The following is a 20,405-nucleotide window of genomic DNA, read 5'->3' as shown; positions in this document are numbered from 1 at the left end:
TATGACTCTTCCTGGTGTTCAATGACCTTCTTCTACCTGGATGTCTGAATAACTGTCAATACCAGGGAAATTTTCCTCAATAATTCCCTTGACTAGGTTTTCCATGCTTTTTTCTTTTTCTTCTCCCTCAGGGCTATCTATAATTCATATACTGACTCATTTTACATAGTCCCATATATCTTTGAGTAATTGTTGATTCTTCTTTATTCTTTTTTCTGCATCTTTGAACTAATTGAGTTAGTTCAAAAGCCCAATTGTCAAGCTCTGCAATTCTTTCTTCTGCTTGGTCAACCCTATTGAAGGTTTTTGCTATATTTTGAAGTTCCCTAAATGACTCTTTCATTTCTTAAAGTTTTGTTATATCCTTTCTTATGTTGTCTATCTCTTTAGTGGCTTTTTCATTTTTTTCATTCATGTTCTTAAATATTATTTTTTTGGCTTCTTTGTATTGGTTTTCAACTTTTTCTTTAATCTCATTCATCTTATTTGCTATCCATATTCTAAATTCCATTACTGGCATTTATACAATTTTCTTTTTTTTTGGTTAAGGTCTGTTGTTATAGGTCTATTGTGATCCCTGAGCCTGTTCTGTTGAACTAGCTTGTTTTACCATGTTGCTGGAGTGCTTTTGCTGGTTTCTTCTCCTCTGAAACAACTTCTTTCAGTTCAGGGAAGATAGGTTTGCGGTATACCTGTTCTCTTTTGCTAGGAACTCTCCTATTTAGTGAGAAGGAGGAAAGGTCCCTAGGCTGTGCATTTGTGTCCTATTTCAAAAGATTGATCCATTGGAGAGGAATGGATGCACAGAGAGCCTGTAATGTAGCTGTTCTTCATCATCCTACTTCTCTACAATTGTCACAGGCTAAGCCAGGTCTGGAGGATCTTTGTGTGGAATAGCGGGTTTGTTCCCTGGCTACTGTTGGAAGCTTGGGCAGGGGGCTTAATTAGTCCCTCCCCATGGAGATAGGCATTGTATTTTTTCTGCATCTTTGGCTCTACCTGAGTCACCCTGTGGCAGTGGCAGTAACTGCTAAGTGAGGCTATCGAGGCAGTGGCCACAGGTGTCAGGGCTGCAGGTGTTTGCTCCACGCAGGTCCAGGTATAATAGCAGCACATGGTAGGGGGGAGGGGGAGCTCATGACTATTGAGCCCATGGCCGAGCAGTGGACCACAAGCATAGCATCAGGCCGGTGGCAAGTGTGTGGCCTGCCAGGAGGCATGTGATATCATGGGGGCATGGCCTGCTGTGTAATGTGTGGAGCTGTGGATCTGGGCTGCCATATGGCTGGGACTCTTTCCTCACACAAGTCCCACTGAGGCTTTTACTGTGGGACCTTTTGAGTGGTGTCAGCGCCCACTCTGTTGGAATTCCCCAGTGGGGAGTGGGCACTCAGCTCCCAGTCATGGGGCATACAAGAGCGTCCCTGCTCTCTACTCTCTCCCTGGCCCTGCTGATGTGGAGGTGGTTGCAGCGAAGTCCATCTCTGTGTAGACTGGGTGCTTTGCACCTGAGAGCTCAGAATGACTTCAGCTGCAGCCACCCAGGATAGAAGACAGCGAGTCCCTCCCGAGCCTGCTTTCCAGTTCAGTGATACTGTACAGTCTCTAAGCAGTTCCCTGATGAGTATGGAGGCCTGCAGTGGTGGTAGGGGCCCTTCACAGCTCAGGTTGCAGAATCTGCAGGGGGAGCATGGGGCCCTGGGGTTTTCTCCTTTGTCCCTTCCCCGTGTGTAGGCATCTCTTCCAGGTCCCTTCCAATGTGGCAAGTGGATCTCCCCCTCCCACTCCCTTCACTCTAAGTGTCGCCATTGCTTCACTGATGATTTACAATGCTGTCTGCAAAAGGGTCCTTCCCTAGGTGGGCATCTACTTCCAACTTTCAATCCTCTCCTCGAGACCAGCATGTGTGGGCTGCTCCTAGTCCACCATCTTGGCCTCATCCTCTAGAACTATATTTAAAATTGAACTATATAACCTTCAGGGAAAAATGAAGGAAGCATTGTTTCTTAGATATGATACCAAAAGCATAATCCATAAAAGAAAAATAATACATTATAAAATGAACTTCATGAAAACTTATAAACTTCTCCTCTTTGAAAGATAACTATTGGAAAAATGATTATACAAGCCACAGAATGTGAGAAAATATTTGCAAAGCACATATTTGAAAAAATTACATATATACAGACACATAAACCTCAAAACTCCTTAATAAGAAAATAAATAACTCAATTGGAATATGAGTAAGAGGTGTGAACAGACAAAAAACGAATAATAAATACATACAAGAAAAGATGTTCCACAACATTAAATATTAGGAAATTATAAATTAAAATCAGTGACATACCACTACATACATATTCAAATGACTATAATAAAATTAGGATATTGTGAGGCTGAAAGTACCAAGTGTTAGTGAGGCTTCCCTGTGCAACTAGAATTTTCAAACTCAACAATTAGTATTCTCAACCATTGCTGATGGGAAGACAAGTGGAAAAAAGTTTGGCAGTTTCTTGTAAAATCAAGTATATACTTACATAGTCCATCAGTCCCATTCCTAGGGATTTATCTAAGTGAAACTCAACTTATGTTCACAGAAAAATCAATGAGTGGATGTTTATAACAGTTTTCTTCATAACCAACAAAAACTGAAAATTAACCAAATGTCCTTTGGCTGGTAAAATAATGAACTACTGTGGTGTGTTCATACAATGCAATGCAACTCAACAACAAAAGAACACAAACTACTGATATAGGAACAAGATGGGTGAATTTCAAATGCATAATGCTAAGAAAGAAGCCAGACTTAAAACTCTAAATTCTGTAAAATGCTATTTACATGCCATTTGGAATAGGCAAAGCTATAGGAAGAGAAATCTGATCAATAGTTGCCAGGGCATGTGAATTAGAGGAGGGTTTGGCTCCAAAAAGTCACCAACATTTTAATTTAATGGGCATCAGCACAGACACAGATGCCATAGTTTAGATGTGATAGCGTTTTAAGCAATATGTAACATTAGTTAAATGTTCATCATTTGGGTCTATTATAGAATTATTAAATTGAGATTATCCAGGTTACATAACAAGTATGCTTTAGGCTGATCACTTTATATCTAATGTTTTCTGTTCCTGTGTCATATTTCAAAGAAGATATTAAAAATACACAAAAGCACTTGTCCAGAATTTTTTTTTTTTTTTTTTTTTTTTTGAGACAGAGTCTCACTCTGTTGCCTGAGCTAGAGTGCCATGGCATCAGCCTAGCTCACAGCAACCTCAAATTCCTGGGCTCAAGCAATCCTCCTGCCTCAGCCTCCCGAGTAGCTGGGACTACAGGCATATGCCACCATGCCCGGCTAATTTTTCTATATATATTTTTTTGCTGTCCATATAATTTCTTTCTATTTTAGTAGAGATGAGGTCTCACTCTTGCTCAGGCTGGTCTCGAACTCCTGAGATCAAACGATCTGCCCCCCTCGGCCTCCCAGAGTGCTAGGATTACAGGCGTGAGCCACTGTGCCTGGCCTTCAGAATTTTTAAGTGTTTGATAACTATTTCAGGTTTGGAATATTTGAAATAGGTAAGAAATAAAGGTTTCTCTCTTCCTCTCTCTCTTTTTTTAAAATTGGTGAAAAATTTGACTAGATTACTCTAGGGGCCATCCCAGTGCCCATGATCACACATGTGGCCAATATTAATCTATTGAACACCAATATTAAGGTGGGAATTGAGCAAGAAGTTGGGGATAGTAACACATGTATCATTAAATCTCCCCAACAGAAATTTTCTGAATTTAATGGAGGAGAGAAGCATGCATATAACTGATTATAATATGGTAATATTAACAGTAACCATATATAGATTTACACGCAGAGAGTACTCAGAACACTGAGAAAGATGCATTTAACTAATGCTTCCACCCCTCTTGCCGCAGGGTAAGAGACTATTTCACAATAGAAAATATGTGGGCTAAATATATGGAGGGAGAGTGGAAATTTGCTACACAAAGTAGAGGTAAAAGGTGAATTGATTGGTTTTTAAAGCAGAGGGCAGTTTTATATAGCAATTGGAAAGAGATGGGCATGTTCATAAACCACAGTAGTGTACTACAGCTCCAAGAGTAGTCTGAAGATCTGATTTGCATACTTCTGGCAGAATTATTTAAACTTTGAATGCATATGTGCATATGGTAAATATTAAGGGATTTATTTCAAGACCTTCAATTCTCTAAATTTGTTTTCATAAAGCTGATGTGTCCAGGAAATCACCTTTCTCTTAAAGCCTCATGGTGGATGGAGAATCAGGTATCACAGACTGTGTTGAGATATTCTAAATTCCAGTATATTGTATAGCGAGGCAGAGGGAATGATGACAATTTTCATATAAAAACTTGCTGCTTTTCTTTTTAGATTTTCTGTAAATGCATCACTCCTGAGGAAGAGAATTAATAAGAAATATTAAAGACAACAGGGCCTTATTTTCTCCTGGTGACAAACTGATGGCAAGGTTCTGTGCCTTGCCCTTCTATCTTAGAATGAGATTTTCCAAGACTTGTATTAAGCAAGGAGTAAATACCCAACCTCTGAGAAGCAGACCTTCTGCATTCTCAGTAAGAGAAAATGTGGAAGAGAACTCTGATACACTGATGTCTTGCATGTTTTGCATAGTATCAAGGAAGAAAGGTTAAAAATTCTACTTTTACATCTGACAGATCAATGCTACATTTTCAAATAAAAGAAAACTTATGTGAGTTAATGCTTGAAATATTCTTGAAAATTTATTCAAACTCACTGAAGAAATGGTTTCATTAAAGTTTGCCAAGAGTTTTATTGGAAGCTATAAATTCATTCAAATATAAATTTTCTGTTAATTGCCACTTGTCAAACACTTCCTGCATGTTTACTCATTCAAGTAAAATGGAAATGACATGCAGATTAGCTTTTCTGAATGTTGAGGATTTTATTTTAAATAGCACATCTATTAAGTCATCACTAGGGTCTTGAAGCCCTCACTTATCAGTGGATCGACACCTTCCCTTCTTTGGCTGCAAATTTCAACAAGGTAGACTAAATTTCATTTTGAAAAATAGGAACATTTGTGTGAATATACTTGTAGGACAAAAAATATTTCTGAAATTCAATTGAAGACATAGCATTAAGGTTAGAAAATCTGCTTCATTTAATTATGATTAATTTCTCCTTCTTGTACATGGATATGTTTGAATTCTCAAAATGTTTGTAAACTTAATGGTTAACAGCCATGAAATAATATTTAAAAGTCTAGCTACAGGTAATAATGCTTAAGTGTCCATATCACTGGCCTATGTGTCATGCCTAGATAACCTAGAGTATGAAATTTCAGGCTGAACAAATTGTTCTTTGTTCATAGGAAAGGAAAACAATGTCTTACAATACACAAATTGTTTTTCTCAATTTCGCTCCATAAACAATGTGCCAATTGCATTCCATAAACAATGTGCCTCTGAATGAAAACATAACAAAGGAAATTAACTTTAATTCAATAAATCTTGGTAAACATTTTGTGGATAACTTTCACAAAATTCAAAAATTAAATGACTCTAATGACAAAATAACTACTTTGCAGGTCAGGTGGTTATAATTCTTTGCATTCAACAAAATTGAAGGAAGTCTAATCAAATTGTCAACCACAAATTTTTGAAATAATTTTTATGACAAATCACAAAGTGATTGATGTCATATAACAAAGGAGTTCAAAAAATCGAATGACTTAGAACTGATAAAATTTCTTTTCATTCCATCTACTAATATATGAGAATGAAGATTCTCTGCTTATATATCTATAGAAAGAAAAGCAGTGCCATCTATATATACATAAAGGATGTATTTCCAGTAAATTATTAATTTTGAAGTTGAGTACTTATTATCAAAATGTCCAAAATATTTTGGGGCATTAATCAATTAAACTATTTTTAAATAGATAAATTAAAATTATATATATTTATCATGTACAACAGGTTAATTTGAAATATATATATACTTTGTGGAATGGCTAAATAGAGCTAATTAACTAACATATGAATTACCTCAAATACTTATCATTTATCTGTACAAAGAAATACAGACAATTTCCTAAGTGTTATTCAAGAATACAAAATGATGTTATTAACTACAGTCACCATGCAGTACACTAGATCTCCAGAACTTATTCATATTTAGACTTTGTACCCTTTGGCTAATATCTCATATTTTCCCCACATCCCCAACTCCCCAGCTCCTGGCAACCACCATTTACTCTCTGCTTCTATAAGTTCAACTCTTTTAGATTCCATATACAAGTAAGATCGTACAGTATTTGTCTTTCTGTGCCTGGTTTATTTCACTTAACATAATATCCTTCTGGTTCACCCATGTTGTCACAAATGACAGAATTTCCTTCCTTTTTCTTCTTCTACAGTAGTATTCATGTGTGTGTGCATGTCTCACATTTTCTTTTTTCTTTTTTTAATTTTTTATTTCAGAGTATTATGGTGGTCCAAACATTTGGTTACATAAATTGACTTTTCACCGTCCAACAAGTGTGTCCATCTGCCAGATAGCACTCATCGCATCTGTTAGCTGTGGTTTTACCCATCTCCTCCTCCCCCCTCCCACCTGCCAGACACCCTATGCATGTTACTTCCCATATGTGCACATTAGTGTTAATCAATTGCTACCAATTTGATGTTGAGTACATGTGGTGTTTGTTTTTCCATTCTTGTGATACTTCACTTAGAAGAACAGACTCCAGCTCCATCCAGGATAATACAATAGGTAGTTCATCATTTTTTTTATTGCTGAGTTGTACTCCATATACCACATTTTATTAATCCACTCGTGTATTGATGGGCACTTGGGTTGTTTCCACACCTTTGCAATTGTAAACTGTGCTGCTATAAACATTCAAGTACAGATACCTTTTTTGCAGGATGTCTTTTTTTCCTTTGGGTATATCTCACATTTTCTTTGTACATTCATTTGTTGATAAACACTTGGATTGATTCTACATCTTGGCTATTGTGAATAATTCTGCAATTAACTTGGAAGTGCAGGTATCTCTTCAATGTACTGATTTAATCATTTAGATATATGCCCAGTAGTGGGATTGCTGGATTATTTAGCAGTTCTATTTTTAATTTTTTGAAAAATGCACATACTGTTTTTTATAATGTTTGCACTAATTTATATACATTTCCCACCAGCAGTGTGCAAGGATTTCCTTTACTCTACATCCTCACCAACACTTGTTATCTTTGTCTTTTTGATAATATATATTTTAACAAGTGTGAGCTGGTATCTCATGTGGTTCTAATTTGTATTTCTCTGATGATTAGTGATGTTGAACAGTTTTTCATATAACTGTTGGCCATTTGTATGTCTTCTTTTGGGAAATGTCTATTCATATCATTTGCCCATCTTTACAATCAGGTTATTTATTTCTTGCCATTAAATTGTTTGAGATGTGTATATATATATAGGATTTTAACCACTTATCAGATGTATGCTTTGCAGATATCTTCTCCCATTCTATAGGTTGTCTTTTTAATCTGTTTATTGTTTCTTTTTTGTGCAGAATCTTTTAATTTAATGAAATCCCATTTGTCTAATTTTGCTTTTGTGGCCTGTGCTTTGGAGCCATATCCAAAAATTTTTTTGCCTAGGCCAATTTGTGGAGCTTTCCTCCTATGTTTTCCTTTAAGAGTATTACAGTTTCAGGTCTTGTATTTTTTTGTCTTTAATCCATTTTGAGTTGATTTTTTAATATGATATTAAATAAAGGTCTAATTTAATTCTTCTACATATGGAAATCCAGTTTTCCCAACAATAATTATTGAAGGGACTGTTTGTTGCCTATTGTGTCTTTTTGACACCTTTGTTGAAAACTAGTTGGCCATAAATTGTTGGGTTTATTTCAGGGATCTCTATTCTATTCCATTGGTCTATGTTTCAGCTTTTATGTTAGTACCATGCTGCTTTGTAGTATATTTTGAAATCAGGTAGTATGACACCTCCAGCTTTTTTTTTTTTTTTTTTTTTGCTAAGGATAGTTTTGGCTATTTATTCAGGGTATTTTGTGGTTTCATACAAATTTTTAGGTTTTTTTTTTTAGTTCTGTGAAGAATTTCATGGGTATTTTGATAGGAAGTGCATTAAATATGTAGATTGCTTTGAGTCATATGGCCATTTTAATACTATTAACTCTTCAGATCCATAAACAGGATATCCTTTCACTAAATTTTGCCCTTTTAAATTTCTTTCATCAATGTTTTGTAGTTTTTAGTGTAAAGATCTTTTACCTCCTCAGTTAAGTTTATTCCTAGGTATCATTTCTTTTTGGTAGATACTGTAAATGAAATTTTTTTTTAATTTCTTTTCAGATAGTTCAATATTAGTGTATAGAAACACTGCTGATTTTTGTATGTTTATTTTATATCTGATAACTTCACTGAATTGATTTATTACTTCTAAGAAGTTTTGGTGGAGTCTTTGGGTTTTTTCTACTTACAATCGTGTCTTTTGCAAACAGGGAAAATTTGACTTTTTTCTTTCCAATTTGGATGCCTTTTATTTCTTTTGCCTAGTTGCTCTGGCTAGGACTTCCAGTAAAATGTTGAATAGAAGTGGTGAGAGTGGGTATCCTTGTCTTATTCCTGACATTAGAGGGAAAGCTTTTAACTTTTCCTCAATCAATCTGATGTTAGCTGCAGGCCTATCGTGTATGGCCTTTATTGTATTGAGGTACATTCTTTCTATAGCTAATTTGTTGAGAGTTTTTATCAAGAAAAGATGTTGAATTTTGTAATATGTTTTTCCTGCATCTATTTAGGTGATCATATGGTTTTTGTGCTTTATTCTGTTAATGTTGTGTAACCCTTTTATAGATTTGTGTAAGTTGAATCATCCTTTCATCTCTGGGATGAGTCCCACTTGATCATGGTAAATTAACCTTTCAGTGTGCCATTGAATTCAGTTTTCTAGTATTTTTTTGAAGATTTTGAATCTATGTTCATCAGGAATATTGACCTCTAATTTTCTTTTTCTTGTCATGTCCTTGTCTGGCTTTAGTATCAGGGTAATGGTGTCCTCATGAAATGAATCTGAAAGTATTCCCTCTTCTTCAGTTTTTCGGAAGAGTTTGAGAAGGATTTATATTAGTTCTTTAAATGTTTGGTAGAATTCAGCAGTGAGGGTATCAGGTCCTATTTTTTTCATTAGAGACTCTTATGATCTATTAATACTATGTGCCAATAAATTTGAAAAACTATAATAAATGAATAAATTCCTGGACACATTGAACCTACCAAGATTGAACCATCAAGAAATAGAAAACCTGTACAGACCGATAGCCTGTAATGAGACTGAAGCAGTAGTAAAAAGTCTCCTATCAAAGAAAAGCCCAGGATCTGATCACTTCACTGCTGCTGAGTTTGACTAAATATATAAAGATGAACTAATATCGATTATACTCACACTGTCTCAAACAATTGAAGAGGGGGAAATACTTCCAAACTCATTCTACCAGACCAGCATTACCATGATACGAAAACCAGACAAGGAAACAACAACAACAACAAACTACAGGCCAATACCCCTGATGAACATAGATGCAAAAATCCTCAACAAAATACTAGCAAAATGAATTCAACAACACAATAAAGGGATCCTTTACCATGATTAAGTGGGATTCATCCTAGGGATGTAAGTTTGGTTCCACATATGCAAATCAATAAGTATGATGCCTCGCATTAACAGAATCAAGGACAAAAACCATATGATCACTTCAATAGATGCTGGAAAAGCATTTGGTAAAATTCAACATTCCTTCATGATACAAATTCTCAAGAAACAAGTATAGAAGGAAAATATTTCAAAATAATAAAATCCAAGTAGGACAAACCCACAGCTACCATCATACTGAACATGGAAAAATTGGATTCCTTTCCACTAAGATCTGCAACAAGACAAGGGTGCCCACTTTCACCAGTTTTATTCATCATATACTGGAAATCCTAGCCAGAGAAATTAGCCAAGAGAAATAAATAAAAGACATCAAATTGGAAAGGAATAAGTCCAATTATCCTTGTTTGCAGATGACATGATTTGATATTTAGGAAAACCTAAAGACACCACCAAAAAACTCTTAAAACTGATTTAAAAAATTTAGTAAAGTTGCAGGATACAAAATCAACACACAAAAATTAGTAGCATTTCTATATGCAAACAGTGAACAATCTGAAGAAGAAATCAAGAAAGCAATCCCATTTACAATTGCTACAAAAAAACCCTATGAGTAAATTTAACCAAAAAAGCAAAACATCTCTACAAACACACATTATAAAACACTTATGAAAGAAATTGAAGAGGACACATAAAAAATGGAAAGCTATCACTTGCTCATGGATTGAAAAAATTAACATTATTAAAATGTCCATACTACCTAAAGCAAAGTACAGATTCAGTATAACTTCTATCAAAATAATCAATGACATTCTTCACAGAAATAGAATAAACAATTTTAAAATTTGTAAGGAACCACAAAAACTCCAAATAGCCAAAGCAATCCTGAGCAAAAAGAACAAAACTGGAAGCACACTACCTGACTTCAAAGTATACTACAAAGCTATAGTAAGCAAAACAGCAAAGTGTTGACATAAAAACAGACACATAGACCAGTGCAACTGAATAGAGAACGCAGAAATAAATCCACACATTTACAGCCAACTCATTTTCCCAGAAAGGTGCCAAGAGCATATATTGGGTAAAGGACAGTCTCTTCAATAAATGGTGGTGGGAAAACTGGATATCCATCTGCAGAGGAATGAAACAAGATCTCCTTCTCTCACCATATACAAAAATCAACTCAAATGGATTAAAAGCTTAAACCTAAGGCCCAAAACTTTAAAACTACTAGAAGAGAACACAGGGTAAACACTTCAGGACATTTGTCTAGGCAGGGATTTTATTTCTAAGACTTCAAAAGCACAGGCAACAAAAGCAAAAATAGACAAATGAGATGATATTAAATCAAAAAACTCCTGAAGTCCAAAGTAAACAATCAATTTAGAGAAAACCCATGGAATTGGAAGAAAATATTTGCAAATTATTCATTCCACAAGGGACCAGTATCCAGAATAACAAGGAACTCAAACAACTCAACAGCAAAAAGGAAAAAATTAAAGTTCTTCCTATATTCTACAGTGCTTTCTTTAACTTTTAATAGCCAAGCCCTCCTTACCCCAATCCCTTAAACATTTTCAGTTCAAATTACTTTGTTGTTTCTGTCTCTTCATTGAACCCTGACTGATACACCAATTATTTTTATTGAATATCTATCTTTTTATACTCTACATGTTATTTCTGATATTTATATAATGAACTACAATACTTTAGTCCAATAACTGAGGTTTTTCTTGTTTTGCAAATATTAAGTGCCTATCGATGTCGCTACACAGACTTTTAACATTGATCTCAACTCAAGCTGCTGGAAAATACCAGAAGGAAAAATGTAATACTGTCTTTAAATCTCCATATAGTTGATCTATTCAGACCCCAAGAGTTATATCTTTGATGAATATAAAATTTATTCAAAATTTAAAACTGTTCAAAAAATTTTAAACTTTTGAGGATTTTAACTTCATAATATGTTCTCTTATAAAACTTTTTTTGTGTTGGGGTATCAGGATATGGCAGATTTGCTCTAGTCAAAATTATTGAAAAATGGCTTGCTATCACTCTTTAGATGAGTTAGCCCAATACTAAAATTATGTGCATGAATGGTGTCTTAGATCTCTGTACTTTATGATGTATGATTAGCACTGTGGTTCCACATCCATGTCATAGATGTGTATGGATTCTATCTAACAAAGACAAATTTGCTATAAAAGTAATGTTTCATTGTACAATATCTTTATTAATTAAAATTATGCATTCCAATAAAAAAAAATAATCCCATGAAAAAATGGGCAAAAGATCTGAATAGGCATTTCTCAAAAGAAGACATACAAATGGCCAACAGGTATATGAAAAAATTCTCAACATCAGTAATCAATATGGAAATGTAAATCAAAACCACCATGAGATATCATCTCACCCCAGTTAAAATGCCTATTATCAAACAGACAATAATAGATACTGACAAAGATGCAGAGAAAGCAGAATGCTTGTGCACTGCTGGTGGGAATGTAAATTAGTGCAGACACTGTGGAAGACAATATGGAGGTTTTGCAGAAAACTAAAAATAGAATAATCATCTTATCCAGCAATCCGACTGCTGGGTATATATCCAAAAGAAAGGAAATCAGTATGTCAAAGATAGCTGCACTCCCATGTTTATTGCAGCACTATTCACAATAGTCAAGATATGGATTAAACCTAACTTTCCACCAATAGATGAATGGAGAAAGAAAATGTGATATATATATATATATATATATACACAACAGAATATTATTTGGCCCTAAAAATAATAAAATCCAGTCATTTGCAGCATCATGGATGGAACTGGAAGGCACTTTGTTAAGTAAAAGAAGCCAAGCACAGAAAGGAAAATATCACATGTTCTCACTCATATGTGAGAGTTAAACAGTGAATCTCATAGAGGTAGAGAATAGAATAGTCCTTACCAGAGGTTGGGAAGGGTAGGGAAGAGCAGGGAGATGAAGAGAGGCTGGTTAATAGGTATAAAAATACAGTTAAATAGAAGGAAAAATTCTAGTGTTTGATATCATAGTAGTGACTATAGTTAACAATAATTTATTGTATGTTTCAAAATAGCTAGAAGAGAAGATTTGGAATGTTTCCAACACAAAGAAATGATAAATTTTTGAGGTGATAGATACTCCACTTACCCTGATTTGATCATTACACATTGCATGCATGAATCAAAATATCAAATATATCCCCAACATATGTAAAATCATTTTGTATCCAAAAAAAATTATTTGTTACAGAAACTAGAGAGGTAGGAGGCAAGTTACAAGTGACATTTGGGAATTGTAAGAAGAAAAATGAATACTACCATCAAATACTACTGTAAGCAAAGTAAGAAAACAACTGAAGTGTATGTGTTGAATTTAACAAGAAGGTCATTGGCGAATTTTTAGTGCATTATATGACTATCTTAAATTACTAAGAAATTTACAAATTATCATCTTGAGGTTAAGAAATAATGTTAAGAAGAAGAGGTTAAGAAAGAATAGCTTTAGTGTTCCCAAACACAAAGAGTTTAGTCCAATATGAGCATTAACTGGGATTTCTTTTTTGTGGGAGACTTATATCATTATTTCTGTGTATCCTCTGCAGCTCCTATAAGAGAAAACATTGCTTTAGCCCAAAGGAATATAGCCAGTGAATTTTCTTATTCTATGAATATTTTTGTAGTGAGCAGTCTTGATTCTCATCTCCTCTACTAATGGTTTGTGTTAAACTCACTCATTGTCCTTGGCTAATTTTAATAGCATTTCCGTGAGAGAAAACCAATGGGTGTGTGCTTGGGTATTAAGGAAATAGTGAAATTCTTTATTATTTTTAAGACTTTCTGGAGAAAGAAATTTTTCATATAAGTATATTATTTGAAAATCAGGTCTCAAAAGAGCTCTGAAGTAAACAAACAAACAAAAACTATTGATTTTTCAAGAATATAAAACTGACAATACCCTAAATTTTATTGTTGAGTTTTTATATCCAGAAAGTGGTCTATTTCCTTTCCACCAATTATTTGGTATAAAAACACACATTACTTATCAACATGTTAAAGAAGCTTTATTTTTAAATTGGGGAAATTCACTAATATGTATTAAAATTTGTCTGATTTACATTTCCAGACAGAGTATGAACAGAATAAAACAGCACAGTTTCCCTGAAGGCTGTCAATGGAAGTTCTTTGGAATTTAATTGACCTTTTAGAACAGAGATTTATGCCAAACAGAGGCTACTTTTGCTTGGTCTACAATGGCATTTTAACTAACATTTAACATGAATGCTTTGAGGTGGGGCATGCTCTCCTTTCACTAAGAGCTTTATCATGCCTGTTGTCTTTGACCCAGGGGTCCACCCAGCTGGCCCTATTGTCTTTCACTCAGGCAATCTGCTTATTTGCCTCCCTAACCCTGAAGATTTTGAGTTTTCCACCTCTAGAATAGAGTTTAGAACTCTATGCTTGCTGTGCAGGGTAAAATGTAGGTCACAGGCAAAGAATTTTTACCTGCCTTTGATGAATAAAAAAATAGATGAATTTAAAAATCTGTTTCTTATTTGGCATTGTAGCTTACATATTCCAGATTAATAACGATTTGGCAAGAATGCAAATGATGTGATGTGAAGGTATAATTTATTAAACAGAAATTATTAACAATTATTTCCTAGTTCATTAAGGTTCTTCCCTCACCCGACCCCAGCATGAGATGCTTAGGGTACAGGGCAATGGCCAGTGCATACCAACAAAATGGCTTGATGTTCCCCCCGGAAGTCACCATGCTTCACTGGCTAGGCAGTATCTAGGGTAGAAACCGATCAGTCCTGTGTTAGTAAATTTTTTAAACTTTTTATTTTAGAATAATTTTAGATTTACAGAAAAATTGACAAGATAGTGCAGGGAGTTCCCATATGCCGCATAGTCAGCCCCTCCTACTAATAGCCTTTTACATTAGTTTGGTGCATTTGCCACAATCAATAGATTAACATCAATACATTATCATTAACTAAAACTCACACTTTGCCTGGATTTCCTTAGTTTTTACCTAATGTCCTTTCCTGCTGCAGCAGTCCCATCTGGCACATCACTTCACATGTAGTTGTCATGTCTCTTTAGGCTCCTCTTGGTTGTGACAGCTTCTAAGACCTGCGTTGTTTTTGATGACCTTGACAGTTATGAGGGGTAGCGGTTAGGCATTTTGTAGAACGTCCATCAACTGAGATTTGTATGAGCTTTTCTCATGATTGCACTGAGACTTTCAGATTTAGGAGAAAGATCACAGAAGCAAACGGCCATTTCATTATGTCGTATATACTGTCAACATGATTTACCACTTTGATGCTGACCCTGATCACCTGGCAAGATAGTGCTTGTCAGCTCTCTCTACTTGAAAGTTACTCTTTTTCTTCCCCTTCTTATACTGCATTCTTTGGAAGGAAGTCAGTAGGTGCAGCCCATAACAAAAAAGTAGGGAGTTCTGTTTCACCTCCTAGAGGGTGGAGTGATTACTTAAGTTATTTGGAATTCTTCTGCAGATGAGATGTTTCTGTTCTCCCCTGTTTATTAATTTATTCAACCATTTATTTATATCAGTATGGACTCATGACTTTTTATTTTAGCCTTTGGGTTATAATACAATACTATTTAATATTTTTATCTTGTTGCTCACATTGTTCCAGCTTTGGCCATTTGAAGCTCTTCTAGTTGATGCCTGTGTCACTTTTGACACATCCTCATCATCAGGGCAGGGAGGTTCATTTTCCCTTGTTGTTGTTGTTGAGACAGGGTCTCCCTCTGTGGCCAAGGCTAGAGTGCATTGGCGTGATCACAGCTCATTGCAGCCTCAAGCTCCTGGGCTCAGGTGATCTTCCTGCCTCAGCCTCCCAAATTGCTGCCTTGTGTCTGGCTAATTTTCTGTATTTTTTTTTCTTTTTGTAGAGACAGGGTCTTGGTATATGGCTCAAGGATGGCCTTGAACTCCTGCCCTCAAACCATCTTCTTGCCTTGGCCTCCCAAAATATAGAATTTCACAAAATATTTCACTTTTAAAACTATGGTGAGGTTTACAGGAGCTGGCGTTTTAGATGGGGTTAGTAAATGCCACATAACAAAAAGATAAACTAAAGATGGTAAAACCATCTGTAGTTTCTGTACTATTTTTAAAAATGTAAGAAATTTTTAAAGATTACTAGCATATGAGTTATCAAAGTGCTACTTTCCACATAAAAACATTTACTGAAAACAAACTCCCTCCTTAATATCCTCACGCCTAACATTGACTGTGCTAATTACACAAAAAGTCCTGGCTAAAGATAACCAGGCAGTAAAGCCTTGAGCTGTGGATGTTGAAAAGCCAGTGGCTTATAAATCTGAGTACAACCACCAATGACAGTGACGCCACCCATCCCGCTCAGGCCCCAGAGAGGCTTGACCTAAATGGTTAAGAAAACGGTGAGCTTTCATAGTTCCCTGTCAAAGATGCCTCTCCTGATTTTTAACCTCCCTCATCAGCATTTATTTGGAGAGATGATTTCCTATCTTCATTAATGGACTACAATAAAATACTCATTAAAAAGTCTTTATGAAAATTAATGCTTATTTGTGATTTTAAATGCTGTGATAATTTAGAATTTATAATCTCTGTGATAAGACATTTGTATTTACATATCAATGATCTCTCCGATAGTCTAATTTGAAGAAGAGAAACCTGCACTGTCCAAAAGGTGGCTATTAGGTACATAAAATGTGGCCAGAGATACACGCTGAAATGATATTTTGAATATATTGGGTTAATTAAAATATATTGTTAAAATTAATTTTGCCTGTTTCTTATTTTTGAAATGTGTACTAGGACATTTAAAATTGCACATGTGTCATATTTTGTATTTCTGTCAGACAGTGATGATCAGCCATGCCACTCAGACTCAGCCTGGAAGACGAGAGGGGCTCTGGAGGTAGGAGCAGAGAGTGTTACCCCTTCGAGGGGGCAAGCCCTGGAGACTGGGATGCTTTCCCAAGAGAGTGGATTTTGGAGTTAAATAGGATGGGATTTGAATTTTGTATCTTCCACTTTCGAGTTTTGTGCTCATGGACAATTTATTTAACCTCTCTAATTCCTCACCCGTCTCTTTGTAAAATGATAAAGATGACTTTTTTTTAATCCTAGCAGTGTTCTGAGGAATAAATGAAATAATAGTTATGTAAAGACACTTAGGCTGTTACCTTGGTACACAGAGGGTGCATAATAAATGCTCCTTGTGTTGTTGTCATTACTAGCATGTTTAACTAGACACATAAAGGAATTAGATAGTTATAAATCAGGATGAACTGGGATGATGGAAAATATAAAATGTGCAGCACACATGTTTTTTAAACACCAGGCACTGTTCTGGGTACATTAAGAATATATATATTTTTTTTTATTGGCAGATATGACCCCTGAGAGAAGTCCAGGGTAGAATAAAGTCTTCGATATCTATCCATTAAGATATGAGACAGGAACTCATATCTTTTAAAGAAGTACTTTAAAACTACTTTAACAGTTTTTTTAACATCTATAAAAGTTTAAATTTTGTAGACTGTGACTAACAAGAAAGTAAAGATTTCCTCGCTAAAAGTTGTGAGAAGAGTTTTTTTTATTTAATCAACTATTTAAAGTTAGTGAAGATTTAACAAACCAAATGTTACTTATTTTTATAATTTTGATGTGTAACATAGCCAGATATACACTTTTCTGTTTTTAATAGTAGATATAAAAAGATGCTTATTTTAAAAAAATCTTTGTAAATTAACTAATTATATGGGAAGAAATGTAGCTTTCTATATAAGTTATTCAGAATTCTTATAAAATTAGTGCATAAAACCATATTTTTGTATTAACAATAACATACTAATAAACTAAAATTGTAACTTAAATTTAACAAAAATAAGAGGGATCCTTTACTAAGAGAAAAAAGTATAACTCTAATTATTAAAATTATTAAAATTAATTTTTTGGTTAAGAGAGTAGATCTTATTGTTATTGCCACACACAAAAAAGTAACTATGAGAGGTGATGGATATATTAATTAGTTTGATTGTGGTAATCATTTTATAATGTATATCAAAACATCATATTGCACACTGTATACATATATAATTTTTTTGTCAATGTCTCCATAAAACTGGAAAATTTTTTAAATTAATTTTGAAAAATATCAGTTTCCTTTTAATAGTCAGGGAGGCTTTATCCTTTCAGAAGGGAATATAATTTTCTTATAAATGAAAAAAAGGCATTTCAGATTTCTTTGCAGACCACTAACATCACGTTATTGGGCAATTTTGCTTTCACTGTGGGTAAGAGGTGAAAGGAGAAACAGATCTTTTAAGCTTCTAAAGTTGCAAGCAGGTAGGAATCAATTCTGTCCTAATGGAACAAAGTTTAAAGGCTTTTAAAAAAATCTTTCCTATAGCAGAGGACGTAAACAGGTGTAAAAGAATACCATGCTTGTGGGTGGGCAGAATCAACATTATTAAAATGTCTATACTACCCAAAGTGATCTACAGACTCAATGCAATCCCTATTAAAATACCAACATCATTTTACACAGATATACAAAAACTAATTTTATGCTTCATATGGAACCAGAGAAGACCCTGTATAGCAAAACCAATCCTAGGCAAAAAGAATAAAATGGGAGGCATCAGTTTACCCAACTTTAAACTATACTACAAGGATACAGTAATTAAAACAGCTTGGTACTGGCACAAGAACAGAGACATGGACATATGGAACAGAACTGAGAATCCAGATATAAAACCAGCCTTATATAGCCATCTAATCTTTGACAAAGCAGACAAAAACACACACTGGGGAAAAGAATCCTTATTCAACAAATGGTGCTGGGAAAACTGGATAGCCACATGTAGAAGACTGAAACAGGATCTACACCTTTCACCTCTTGCAAAAATCAACTTAAACCTAAGGTGTGAAACTATAAGAATACTAGAGTAAAACGTTGGAAATACTTTTCTAGACATTGGCCTAGGCAAAGAATTTGTGAAGAAGACCCCAAAGGCAATCATAGGAACAACAAAAATAAATAAATGGTACCTAATCAAATTAAAAAGCTTCTGCACAGCCAAAGAGACTATCAGGAGAGCAAACAGACAACATACAGATTGGGAGAAAATATTCACATGTTACTCATCCAATAAAGGGCTGATAACTAGAATCTATTTAGAACTCAGGAAAATCAGTAGTAAAAAATCAAACAACCCTATCAAAAAGTGGGCAAAGGACATGAACAGAAACTTTTCAAAAGAAGACAGAACAATGGCCAACAAACGTGAAAAAACACTCAACATCTGTAATCATCAGGGAAATGCAAACCAAAACCACCATGAGATATCATTTATCTCCCATGAGAATGGCCTGTATCAAAAAGACCCAAAACAATAAATGTTGGCATGGATGTGGAGAGAGGCAAACACTCGTACACTGCTGGTGGGACTGCAAACTAGTGCAACCCCTGTGGAAAGTAATAGGAGATACCTTAAAGAGATACAAGTAGACCTACCATTTGATCCAGCAATCCCATTACGGGGTATCTACCCAAAAGAACAAAAGACGTTCTATAAAAAGACATCTGCACTAGAATGTTTATAGCAGCACAATTCACAATAGCAAAGATGTGGAAACAACCCAAGTGCCCATCAATACATGAGTGGATTAATAAAATGTGGTATATGTATACCATGGAGTATTACTCAGCTATAAGAAATAATGGGGATACAAAATCTCTTATGTTCTCCTGGATAGAGTTGGAACCCATTCTACTAAGTGAAGTATCCCAAGAATGGAAAAATAAGCACCACATGTACTCACCATCAAATTGGTTTCACTGATCATCAGCTAAGTGCACATATAGGAATAACAATAATCGGGTGTTGGGCAGTTGTGGGGGGGAGGGGATGAGTGTATACCTACATAATCAGTGCGATGCGCACTGTCTAGGGGATGGACATGCTTGATGTTCTGACTGGGGGGGATGGGGGGAAGGGAAATATACATAACCTTAACTTCATCATAATATGATGAAATTTTTAAAAAGTCTTTTGTTTCCATTTTTTTTTTTCTTTTTTTTAGCTATTAAACATGCACTATCAACACAGTTTTAAAGACTTCGGGAAGATATGAGTGCTCCAAAAAATTAAATGTGAAAAGATGATTTATTTCAAATGAAGATGAGCTAGAAGAGAATTTTCTCATGGCTACCGAGATCAGTGACCCCTAAACCTAAAACTTACTGAGAAATATACATATTTGGATTCTGTGTTTGTATTTATCTAAATCAGATGCAACTATCATATTTTTAAAGGAAATGTTTCATAATATTGAATTTTTCCAGATCCTTCTTTTTGCAAAGAATTTTTAAAGCTCATTTTCAAAGAATGTTTAAAGTGCTTTAAGGTTAACACCAGCACTTGGATATGGCAAGCACTCTAAGCACTTTACCTATATTATTCCTTTTAATGCTCATACAACCGTAGGAAGTAGGTGCTATTGTTCTATCCAAATTTACCATGAGAAAGCTGGAACCTAAAGCAGTGAAGTAAGGAGCACAGGGGCTCCAGCCGGCCGATCCAGCCTTCTAACCCAGACAGGTTAACCCCAGAGCCCAGCTTGAGCTCTCAAAAACCTTACTATAAATTAGCTT

Source organism: Lemur catta, chromosome 12 (genome assembly GCF_020740605.2).
Source record: "Lemur catta isolate mLemCat1 chromosome 12, mLemCat1.pri, whole genome shotgun sequence".
NCBI classification, from domain to species: Eukaryota; Metazoa; Chordata; class Mammalia; order Primates; family Lemuridae; genus Lemur; species Lemur catta.
The sequence above is the reverse complement of the archived record's forward strand: the minus strand, read 5'-3'. Positions refer to the sequence as shown.